A 13,159-nucleotide genomic window follows, 5' to 3' on the forward strand; every position below is an offset into this window, starting at 1 on the left:
AGTCACGCCTAAAAATGGAGAACATCGACCTCTGTGCAGTAACAGAGACCTGGTTCAAGGATCCAGAGAGCACTCCAGCACTACAAGGCTACATATCATATCACACCTTTCGGCCCCCAAAATCAGACAGAGGCCCCAATGGAAGTGTGGACCATAGCCCCAGAGGCGGTGGCGTATCCATTTTCACAAAGGATATGCACACCTCCAGGCTGGTTGCCCAGCGTAATGCATCATTGATACTACAGGTACAACTAACACTGGATAAAACTGCAATCCAGGTTGTAGCCTGTTATAGATCCCCCACCATGTCCCAGGATTCCCATTCAACATTCCTGAACACTCTGGAAAGCATTAAGGTTCAACCCAATACCCTTATACTGGGAGACTTTAACTACCCCACCATTAGATGGAAAAATGTCTCTTGCTCCAACTCATTTGCCCAACGATTTCTGGAATTTATTAATTCCAATGGACTGGACCAACTCATTCTCACCCCCACCAGAGGTAGAAACATTCTCGATCTGCTCATTACAAACATAGGGGACCACTGCTCTACACCAGTGATCAACTCCTCCCTGGTCATATCTGACCATAAGTTAATCACAGTCGATATCCAAATCCCACCCTCATCCCCCATGAAGAAAACCACAGTGAAAAACTTCTCCAAAACCCATTCTGAGCTTCTAAAGACAGAAGTGTCAAACTTCACATCACCCATACAAATGGGGAAAGGATGCATGGCCGTTGTATGAGCATTTACACAAGTGCATGGATCAAGCCATACCAAACAGCATCAAGATCATGTCCTCCAAAAAAAGGAAGCCAATCTGGTGGTCCCCTGCCATTAACAAACTCTACAACAGAAGAAAAAACTGTTGCAGAAAAAGGCAAAGTCCCAAGACTGGAAAGATTCCCTTGTAAGTCTCAGCAAAAAACTGAGATCCCTCATCAAAGCCTTCAAAGCTAGTTATGAAAACCAAATTGCAACAGATGCTAATGATAACCACAAGGCATTCTTTAGTTACGTCAAGAACCTGCATAATACATAACCACAAGGCCTTCTTTAGTTATGTCAAGAACCTGCATAATACGCAGGGGTGCTCTGAGCTACTGCACAATGGCACCACTTATACTGAACCAACAGATATTCCCAACATCTAGGCCAACAGATTTAGTGCAAACTTTAGCCCCCATCCCCAAAAGGGCCCATCCCAATACCCAAGGAATGCCAAATCCCTAATATCATGGCTGCTCAGGTAGAAGCCATACTATCCAAAGCCAAAAATACAGCTTCCATGGGACCTGATAACATACCTGGCTGCATGCTACACAAATTACAAAGGGAACTGGCACCTCACCTGAGTGCCATGTTCAACCACAGCCTCACTTCAGGCTTTGTTCCCACTGAATGGTGCACTGTTGCAGCCCTTGCACTCCACAAAGGGGGAGTGACTACTGACCCAGGAAACTACCATCCTATCAGCCTGACAAGCCCGATCTGTAAGGCCATGGGGCACATAATTACGGACCTCATAAATAGGGATATTGGGAATCTTCAAGCCCTAGACCCCTCACAGTTTGGGTTCATGAAGGGCATATCATGTCTGCTCAACCTGATAGACTTCTGCGAGTCTGTCACCAGAGTGGTCGATAAAGGCAAGGTAATGCATACAGCCTACCTCGATCTGGCCAAGGCCTTTGACACTATCCCCATATCAGAGATCACTGATAGAAACAAGTAAATACTTCCAACTATCGCTAAAGGTATTAAGAATAAGTGAAGGTCAATAATTGAGGAAAACAACTTCGATGTACCACCACAGCAATCCAAACTTTCTAAAATCCAAATGAGGATTTTATGAAGTTTGGATTGCCGTGGTGCTACATCGAAGTTCCTTTCCTCATTTGGATTTTATGAAGTTTGGATTGCCGTGGTGGTACATCAAAGTTCTTTTCCTCAATTACATCATAAGATGGGTTGCCAACTGGCTCACGGACAGAACCCACATGGTGAAAGTAGCGGACTCCAAATCCAATTACTGGGCAGTCATGAGTGGAGCCCCACAGGGATCTGTCCTGGGTCCTCTCCTGTTTGGTATATACTTCTCAGAAGTTCAGGCCAACACCAAAGGACTCTTGTTGACCAAGTTTGCAGATGACTGCAAGCTGGGAGCTATTGTTGACTCTCAAGCTGATGTCGACATTCTACAAAAAAGCCTCACAGACACCAGTTACTGGTGCCAGAATCATGATCTCAAGCTGAATGCTAAAAAGTGTATTGTCATCCCCTTCAGGGGAAAACATTGTGCCCATGAACTACCACATCGATGGTAGCCCTCTCAGCTCCCAAGGTGTGATAAGAGATCTAGGGACACAAGTAGATAGTAACCTCTCCTTCGACAACCATGTTGCCACTGTGGTTAGAAAGTCCTTCTATGTGTCACACCTCATTATAAAAAGTTTCTCATCCAGGAAGAAAGAAGTCATAATCCCTCTCTACTCATCCCTCATAAGACTCATTATAGAGTACAATGCCCCATTTTGCATGTACCTCACTAGACACCTGCAGCAACTGGACAGGCCACAAAAAGTCCTCACAAAGAGGATCCTAGGACTCAAGCACATGCCCGATACAAACAGAGTAAAAAAACTACAGCTATATATACTCCATCTCATATCACCTACTTAGATGCAATCTCTGCTTGGCATACAAAGCCATGTCTGACTCTGTGTTGCTAGACAGGCTTCATCTGCACCACACAATCCAAGGACCTCAACCTCATCACCACAATAAACAGAACCTGCTGGAGGGACAGGTTCCTAACCCAGAGACTTCCCATACTTTGGAATAAACTTCCCATTCATATCAAGCAGAGCACTTCACTAGCCCTTTTCAAGAAAAATCTTGATGAGTGGATGGGTAACAGGGAATTCACCACAGGGATCATTTCATCAGCCTTGCTCAATAGGGGCACAAGGAAATAATGTCCGGCAATAGGTCGACTAGGAATATTCTTGGGCTAGGCTTGTGTTGGCTCCAAGGCCATTAGCCTACTACTCACCTATGAACCTATGTAATTATCCATTGTTGACCAGGTTAGTCCCACTGAGAGAGTTCATAGGTAGCTATTTGGCTAGCATTCTGCAGACCATTACAAGAGGTTAGAATTAAACCCTGTACCTTGCATCTGTGAGGTAAAGACCTTAACCATCATGCTAATCCCTTCCTCCCATACCTAATGAGAGGCAAACTAATGACACCTGGCTTACCAAACCAGTGCTCTAGTGGCATCTTTTCAATAATGACCCGAGGTGTTATTTATACTACTGGGGAAATTAGGCCAGGATGCCAGAGAACTTCCCTTATTCTTTTTGATAGGCACAATTGAATATTTTACATCCACCTGAGCTACCAACAACTGAAGTATATGGGGACCTCGGTTTAACATCTCAACTTTTGCAGTTTGGGTTTAACAGGTATAACAGATGCATAACCATTACAGGTTCTATATTTCCTAGGCTACTTTACAAACTAGACTTTATGTTTGATTTCATATGATGGTAATTTTATGGCCTCATCCACTAATTTTTTAAATATTAAAGAGTTAACATTTTCTCAGTTAAGTTACTTTACTCTTTAGTCTATGCTAGGTAGTTATTAGACTGAATACATTTTGCAGAGGTTAAGGTATGGTGCTGCATGCATAAGAACTTTAGCTTGAATCATGTATACCAAAGGCCACATCAGTGCTATCTTTGTAAAGTACTTTAATTAGCTTTAGCTACAAGATTGCTCTTGCAATGAGGCCTCTGGTGCTGCTGGGCCTATCATTCATTACACTTAAATAAAATATACTTTTTTTTCTTTCTTTTTGTTTTTCTGTTTGCAGTTGGTTCTTCCATTCACTGTGGATTGCAGTTGTCTCTTCTCACCAATTACCCCCCTTTCTACTCATTTGCTCATCAGCATAAGAGTTTGAGGCAGAGAAACAATTCCCTCCAGACAGCATCTGGATGTCTATCTCTTTTTGGAGTATATTAGAATCCTACCCTCTCAACATGGATGTGGAAAAGCAAAGAAAAACTAATGCATTTACTCTTCTGTATACCAGAACAGGCATGCCCCTCCAATCAGATGTACTTTGATTCACGGGCATCTCTAGGGATTATTGCATGTGTGATAATGGTGATGTGCCCATTCAGGCAACGGTAACCCACATCAGTTACCATTAACTCCATTCCCCCAGTCACCACTGCATCAGAGTTTTAGGCCTAATAGTCCCCCCCCTGCCAAGTTTGCATTCATGGTTGAACACAGCCTTTTGACCATATTCTCTACTGCAATGTGGTGGGGATGGCTACACAGCCAAGATCTTTCTTAACTCAATTGGCCATGTAGATGGCTTCCTGAGGGTGGTTCTAGGGAGAGAGCACATGGCTAATTAGAATTTCCTTTTCCATCTGAATGTCTCATTAGCATCCCGCATGGTCGTGGGGCCAGCCCTTCTTAATGCTGCATATCTTCATGTTGGGTTCATGTAATGCTGCTTCATGAATATAAAAAAATGTACTATGTACTTGTCGCAATAGGTTTACGAATTTGGCCCTATGCCTTTGTATCCCAGTAAGATAAAGAGAAAAGAAGAAAATAATTTCAGCTGTTTTTTTCTTCTTCCTTGGAACAATATGTTAACTTTGTTTCTTGGTGGCATATTTCCACTTCTAGTTTTTATTTTTTATTACTCATATTGTATTCACTTTTTTATAATCACTTTCAACTATTTAAATGTAGAACTAAAAGAATGTCACTAGTTTAGAAATAAATAACTTAATTAGCAGTAAAAATAAACATGAAGGAATATTTAATAGTATCATTCTAATGTTTGTTTATGAGGAATCATCATGATGTGTCAGCCATTTCATTTCCACACTACCATTTGGAATCATCCTGCTGCTATGCAAAGAAAAATAAAAGCTGAAAATAGGCTCTTTAACATATTTTTTTCCTTTACCTAACTGAGATTTAGAAAAGGTCATTTCTTTTCAGCTATACAGTCTTTAAACATGGTAAGTTGGTACTTCTGACAAGCACCAATAATCATAAGAATCCCCTTACCTTGATGATTTAAATGGACCTTGAACTGGTTAAAAGGCATGAAAACTTCATTGTCTTACTTATGGCCTTGGTACCTTTTATTTCTATAATGCCCACTGTACAATCACAAATCTGGAAAGCATTTCACTAAGCCCATCATGACAAAAATGAACTTTGATTAATTTTGCTGTGAACAGCGTCAACAAAACTTCATATTACTGCAAAGATTTTCTTAGGATTTCTAAGTGTGTCATCATTCAAAATGTAATTGTTTAATTTAAAACACTAGATATAATAAAGTCCCACATTAGGACAAAAACAAAGGACTTGATGGTGAGTAATGTAAACTGATATGTCACATGACTTGCAGTCAATAACAGATGATGTCATTATAGTATGAGGTGGTACAGGTATTACAGAGGAGACCAATGCATTCCCAGACAATATAGCAGGTGTAATAGGCCATATCAGCACCACGCTCCAATGCACAGAAAAACTATATAGGCTTACTGCTGTAACCAATAAGAAACAGACTTGTTGAGTCCTGGTCTGTTTCTAGTGGTCAACATTTCTTGTGATTGACTACTTAATCTGTAGATGAGAACCATGCTTCGTTTGGATCCCAAAACATAAGGTAGTTAATGCTACAGTTTGTCCATATTTAAATCATAAAATGTAGTTTCTATAAATCATGTAAGCATCAGGAATCCATGGCTTATGCAGATTGGATGAGAGGACCTATCTCCTTATTGGATGGAAAGCACAAGGTGAAGGACATCCCATAGATCAATTCCTTAAATGAGCAGTGTGACATCAAACCTGAATGCTTCCCACCCTTAGAACAGCTCAGTGGGATCTACTCTAACCATCAACATCAGAACATTTGATGCTACGTTTTGGATGGAGAGAATCTTAACGCACTAAATACTCTTGTTAGTGGCTGCAATTGCAATTGAAGGGATTTAGCATAACTGGTGGACTGAAAAGCTGGCTGACTATCTTCAGTAACTGTTTTTATACAGGCTGTTGTCTTTATTTTATAAAAGTACTTGTTTTACTTTATTTTTTTTTAACAAAAAAAAGTTCACTTGCCTGTAAGGAGGAAGAAGGGACAGGGGTGTTCTTGCAGGGAGGGAGAATATTTAATTGCATCTCTCACATGCAGCAAAGCTTTTGGAAGGAGATAATCTTAACAATGAATATTTCTGGCATTGGCTAAAGTGAGGGGAGATAAGAAAGCCAGTGGACTGAGAAGCTGGCTGGCTATCTTTGATAACTGTTTCCTTTTATACAAGCTGTGATTCTTACTAAAAAAAACACTTGTTTTATTTTATTTTCTTAACCAAACAAACAAGAATTCACTTGGCTGTAAGGGTTGGGGTGGGGGTGTAGGAAGGGAGAGTACTTTTTTCCAGTATATTAAGAACTAGCCCATAATTTGGAAGTTAATGTCAAATATACACTTGTATTATTAAGCTTGAAGGGAAACAAAGTGATATGTTGACCTACCGTTGTTCAATATTATTTTTGCCAATGTAAATAGTATTGGGTTTCTCTACCATTTAAATGCTTATTCGAATCATACCTCTCAACTATGCAAATTTTCACAGAATGTCCAGATTTTTGCCTCATTTTTGGTCTGTTCCATGTAAAATTTGTGTTTTCTAGCAAATCACTGAGGATTGAAGTCACTAAATAATGACATACATTTGAGTTTCAGACTTCATATCCCTCAGAAAAATGCATGGCGGGGGGGCAGAGCCAAGATGGCCAACTGATAGCAGCGGTTTTTCAGAGCTCCATGAAACTAGTATAAAAAACAGGAAATAACTTATTTCATTTTAGTAAAAATACTTAGAATTGATAGATGAAAGTATAAACTATATTATTAGTAACTTTGGTGAACTTAGGAAAGTTTTTCCCTGTTAAATTATAAACGAGAATATATCATTTGTGGAGATGAGCACTTCGAAGACTTCTCATTCTGACATGGCTTTAAAAAAAGAAATGCAGCTTGTGACATCTGCTCTACAAGAACTCTCACTAAAAATAGATAATTTTAACAAGAATTTATAAAACCTCAAGGAAAATTGTCAGAGACAAACAGATTCTCTCAAGGAACTTATACAGCAGCATCAATCCAGAATAACACACTTAGCATCTCTGAATGATCTTGATGGAAGACTGAAGGAAGAAGAAAGCCAGAAAGATTTCATCATCAAACAAAACATTTGGCTTCTCAATAAAGTGGATGACTTGGAAAACAGGGAGAGAAGGTGAAATATAAGGATTTTTGTCTTCCCTGAGAAATCTGAAGGAGAAGATATAATTTCTTTCCTGAATACCTGGATTCCAGAGATTTTAGATTTAAAGGAGGGTCTGTCCTTTGGTATTGAAAGGGCTCATAGAGCTTTAGGAAAGCCAGTGCCAACATCTTCCTCTACTCTTCCCAGATCAATAGTCATAAAGTTTCTTTTTTATTTGGACAAGGAGTTGGTCCTAAAATCTGCCTGGAGGAAACGTCCATTAAAATTTAATCAAAACCCAATTAGGTTTGATAATGACTATTCTACCAGGGTTTTGGAACAGAGGAAAAAAGCGTGGCCATTAATAAAACTGTTAAAGCAGAATAACATCAAAACTCTGCTTGTCTTTCCTGCCAGAATAAAAATTCTATATCAGAATGAAATGAGATCATTTAGTGCCCTAGAGGAAGCCACTGCCTTTATTAAAAACAATAACATTATTTCCTTACCTGAAGATATGGAATGGGCATCTGCATCTCTGAAGAGAGTTACTGATAACTCTTCTAGGACTGATGTTAAATAGGAAAAACAAACAACTGAGTCAAAGATTGCTGTTCCCACGAAATCTCTCAAAGCATCTACTGCAACTGGACTTTAATTTGTTTTATACTTGCTAAATCTTCAAGTAAGGTATGTCATGACAATATATTTTCTTATTGCTTTTCTTTCTCTTTTTGTTTTTTCATTTCCATACTTTTTTTTTGTTCATATACAAATTAAATAACTGTTTATGCTTTTAGTATATTAGTATAATATTACTGGTTTATTGAGTGATATATTTGAACAGTAAGCTATCTTTGCTTTTATGACCTTAAGATGACATGCTTTATTTCAAATAATATATAGCCCTTTGCCCTGCTAAATGTTCTTCTGAGTTATTACACAGGCATAGTCGCTGATTAGATTATTTATCAAAACTGTTTTGGATACATGGGATAACAGGACATATCTATGATTTAGTATATATTAACTATTTTTTTTTTAATATTTATAACTTCTGATTGTTTCAGAATATATATTGGTATGTATCTGTGTGAAAAAAAAGCTGTTTACTGGCCTTTGACATAAATTGGGTCTCTCTGACAGTTATATGCTTCTATGTTTTATAGCACAAGGTTTTTAAATAGTTACAAGTTATGTTTCCTGTAGAGTTTAATGTTAAAGTGCTGTTTTCTCTCTCATTGGCAACGGACTTGCTCTATTCAACTTGAATCTGACAGAGACACTATGTTTCCTGTATTTTTAGCAGTATGTATCTCTTGTATATCTACTTAGCAGCAATGATTTATTGCTAGATGTCCGTAGCTGTCTGAGTGTCTCTGTGATACAGATCGCTCATGCTTGGTGTTCCTTGTAAGTGCTTGCTTCAGAAAATGACTTTGTATTTAAAATAAGAATGATGACATGAATTTATGGACTGTTCTGCCTATTAATTGAAGCTTTAGCCGGGATCTGAAAGTTTTTATGTAATGGGAGAGGTGTGTTTTTTTTTTTTTAGAATGCTTTTAAATGACTGTGTTCGGATTTTCTAAATTTGCTGGTTATATAGAGTTTAGTTATGGGAAAGGTTGTATGAAACTGTTTTTTATGTGTGTTGTATGGTTTGTGATGTCCGGAGGTGATTTCTTGTGTATTAAATGTTATTTTACTGTTTAGAAGTATCTGACAGTTAAACTTTGCATTTGTTACTGTAAATAAGCAGACTTTGTGATGCAGTTAAAGTGAGGTCAGGAAATTGTACTATGTAGCATGCTGAGTGGGAAAATGTCACTTTGAAGTTTAAGAAGTGAAACTTTCTTACTTAGCTCATGACATCATGTATTATCTGCATGAAGATCAGATTACATTACATCTAATGTGTATATGCAAGCCTAATTGTGAATGTCAAGTCTCTGGTTAATATAGCATAGTAGGCTTCTTTTACAAGAATTATGAGCTACACTGTCTGCAAACATATTCATTGTTCCCTTTTATAATAGTGTCAATATTTTGTTATCAAATATATACAGAAATGTTATTTTTTCTTGTAAACAGCTAGTTATAGCCACTATTTCTAGTGAATGTACTGGAGTTTTTTATAAATAGATTTTTAAAAATAACTTTCCAATGCAGTTAGCAAGTGTTTAGTATAGGCTTATACATTTACAAGAAATGCTTATGACTAATGGTAATAACTGTAAGGATACTCAAACACCATACTAAATCCTAGCAAATATATGTGTGAATAATTTTGATTGAACTATACTTACTTTCCATTTAATATGTTGATTTTCTTATTGTATCTTAGATATTATTTATGTTTCAGATGTCATGTTTTCAGTTATTATAAAGCCATGTTTTTTAGTATATTAGCACTTTATGACAAGGAAAAAGCTCAGTAATATCTATGACGTGATAACACAACAAACAAGTTATGATTTTCAGTATTACCCTATTACTATAGTAGATGCTTACAGCTATCTCTATCTTAATTCTGTCTTTGAGTCATTCACTTTTAAGTCCTGTTATCCATAGTAAGTTTTATATCAATAATGTTTTTTTACTAATTTTGTCATATTAACTGATGCTAGTTAATTATTATTGATTTTAGTCAATCATTTAAAAATCTGCTTTTCCAAAAGTTTAGGAGTTAATTAAGGACAAATATGTCTTATGGAATATTTCTAAGAATCTATGTTAACATCTTTTGAGAATGACACCCACTCACTATGTGCTAACACCCAATTCTTGTGAAGTTTTTATTTAATGGGAGTTTGTCATGATAAGATTTATTCAGAGGGCAAGTAAATACAAATGTTAAATGATTCTTTGATTTGCTCTGCCATTTGAAGTTTTTATTAGAACTAATACAGATGACATGCTTAGGTATTTTAGGTAATCATTTAGATTGTTAATAAAGGCAATGTTGCCTTAGTCTATTAAGCACTAATTTCAGATTACTGCGGTGTTAGTGCTGCGGTAGCATTGTCGCCTCACAGTAAGATGTTGTCCTGTTCGATTCTTAGCTAGAGTGTCTTCTGTGTGGAGACATGCGTGAATGGGCGTACCTTAGTTGAAGGTTGTGCATCAGGGCTGGCAACTCGGCACATAAAAATCTACTGCCAGTCATTAGCGGACCAGAGTTCTGCTGTGGCGACCCCTAACTGGGAAAAGCCGAAAGACTCAACATATATCCTAATATGTCTTTTGCTCCTTAGTGAATAATTACTGTATAAATGTTTAATGCTTCTAATAATAGTGTATGTAACTTATCTCTAAAACCTAACTGGAATTAATACCTGATTAGTTGTTTATCACTACTATTTTTCTCTTAATCTATAATAGATTCTCCATTTTTTACTTTGTTTTCATGGGCTCAAACCAACAGAGGTTGGTGGTTGGGATAGGTAGTCTAGCAGATTTAGTTTTGTTTGCTAGACTAGGAATGTATCTCATTCCATGTATAGGGTGTATTAAAGTTTATATCCAAGTGAAATATGCTAATGTTTTGTTATTTAACTGTTTTTCCAGTTTTGAAATGGCTGACACAATTGTTTTACTTTTATATTTCATGGGGAAATGTATTTGGAGTGAGATAAATAGAAATACAACAATTGATATTCTGTTGTCTATTCGGGAAGAGTATTATATATACAGGATTCTATTAATACACGTTCCTTTATTATTTTAAAGAATTCTGATATGGATTTAACTTTGATATCCTTAAATACTAATGGCTTAAACAACCCATATAAGAGAGCTAACCTACTAAGGTATCTTAAACTAAACAAAGCTCAAGTAGTTTTTCGCCAAGAGATACACTTTAAAATAAATGACACATTTATGTGGGACCCTACGGAATACACAATACTTGCTCAATCTTCTTATAAAAATAAGACCAGAGGAGTAACAATTCTATGGACAAAGACGTTCTTAAATCCCCAGATTATTTACAAACATGTAGATAATGATGGACATATGGCCTTAGTTATACTTAAGTTTAATAATAGAATTTGGACCCTGGTTAATTTATACTGGTTCCCGGGTATGGGGGTTGGACTAGCTAAGAAACACTTAGAGTTTATTACAACCACTTCTAAAGGTAATAGTATACTAGGAGGTGATTTCAACTGTATCACAGATATTACAGAAACTACCAATAGGAAATCTCCTAGACTATCATCCTCAGCCAAACAGCTAAAAAAAATGGACAGAAATGTTTAAATTAAAAGACACCTTTAATGCTTTGGGACCAAATTCTTTACTATTCTCACACCAAGACTATAGACATGGTACCCAAACTAGAATAGATACAATGTATATCTCACAAGATCTTTATTCTAAAATCTTGAATATTTCAATACATCCTTGTCCCTTTTCAGATCATAATTCCCTGTTGTTAACAATATACTTGGAATTCAATCAATTAGTTATTACTTCAAGGATTCCTTCATATATCACAAAAATTAAAGACTTTAAATCTTGGATAACTTCTGAACGTCAGCTTTTCTTAGAGATTAATTATAAACCTGAAGCAAACACAATTATGGTTTGGGATTCTCTTAATGCCTATCTATATGGTAAAAACATTAGTTGGTACAAAATAAAATAAAAGAATGGGACTCAGAGCTACAGCAACTCCAAAATCAAATATTATCTCTTAAATCTAATAAGAACTTAATTGCTACAGAGAGAAGAAAATAGAAGGAGCAAATAAGAAATACAATGAAATATTATCCCATAAAACTAGTTTAGCTATGGAAAAACTGAAATTAAATTCTTATACTACCTCTCCTAAGCATCTTTATAACCTATCTATGAAAGTTAAGATACAATCAAAATTTAATAACATTATTAGTATATTTCATGAAGGGAAAAGGATAAAAGTCTCGGGCATAGGGGACATTCTGGAGGCTTTTAATTATCATTATGCAGAGCACCATAAAGATAAAATAAGTGCAAATGAATGTGAGAAGTTAGAGAATATAGTTCCCAACATAACAAGAATTCCTGAGGAACTTAAATTAGATCTACAAAAACCTATTTCTCAAAAGGAAATTATAGATGGGATTAAGGGAAGTAAGTCTAATAAAGCACCTGGAATAGATGGCTTAATTGTCAAAATTTATAGAGTGTTCCCTTCTTCTATAATCTCTCTCTTATATAAAACCTTTCTTGAAGTTCAAACATTAGCAAATATTCCTCCTCCTTATTGGAGATATTCTCTAATTTGCTGTATATTAAAAGAGAATAAGGACCCTAATCATTGCAACTCATATAAACCAATTTCTTTGTTGAATAATGATTATAAACTGTTTATGCCAATTATGGTCAATAGATTGGAATTACCCATATCTAAAATAATTAATGAAGACCAAACTGGTTTCATACATAACAGGCATACACAGATTAATATTAAAAGAGTATTAACATTGATGGATTACCTCAATAGTGGAAACCATGAAGCATTGATAATAGGTCTAGATATTCAATAGGCCTTTGACTCCTTAAATTGGAGTTATTTATTTAAAGTCTTACAGTTATTTGATCCCCCCTTTTTTATAAAAAATGATAAAGAAAATCATTGAAAATGATTTAGCATATGTCCAATTAGGTCCCTTTACTTCCAAAGTAATCCAAATCACTAGAGGTACTAGACAAGGATGTCCCATGTCCCCTATACTATTTGCTCTGGCCATAGAAATACTTGCCATTTTAATATGTAATAACCCAAAGATAAGAGGTAGAAATATTTATGACCAATATATTTCTAAAATAA

This window comes from Protopterus annectens, chromosome 12.part0 (assembly GCF_019279795.1).
Source record: "Protopterus annectens isolate FY-2018-M chromosome 12.part0, PAN1.0, whole genome shotgun sequence".
Lineage (NCBI taxonomy): Eukaryota > Metazoa > Chordata > Ceratodontiformes > Protopteridae > Protopterus > Protopterus annectens.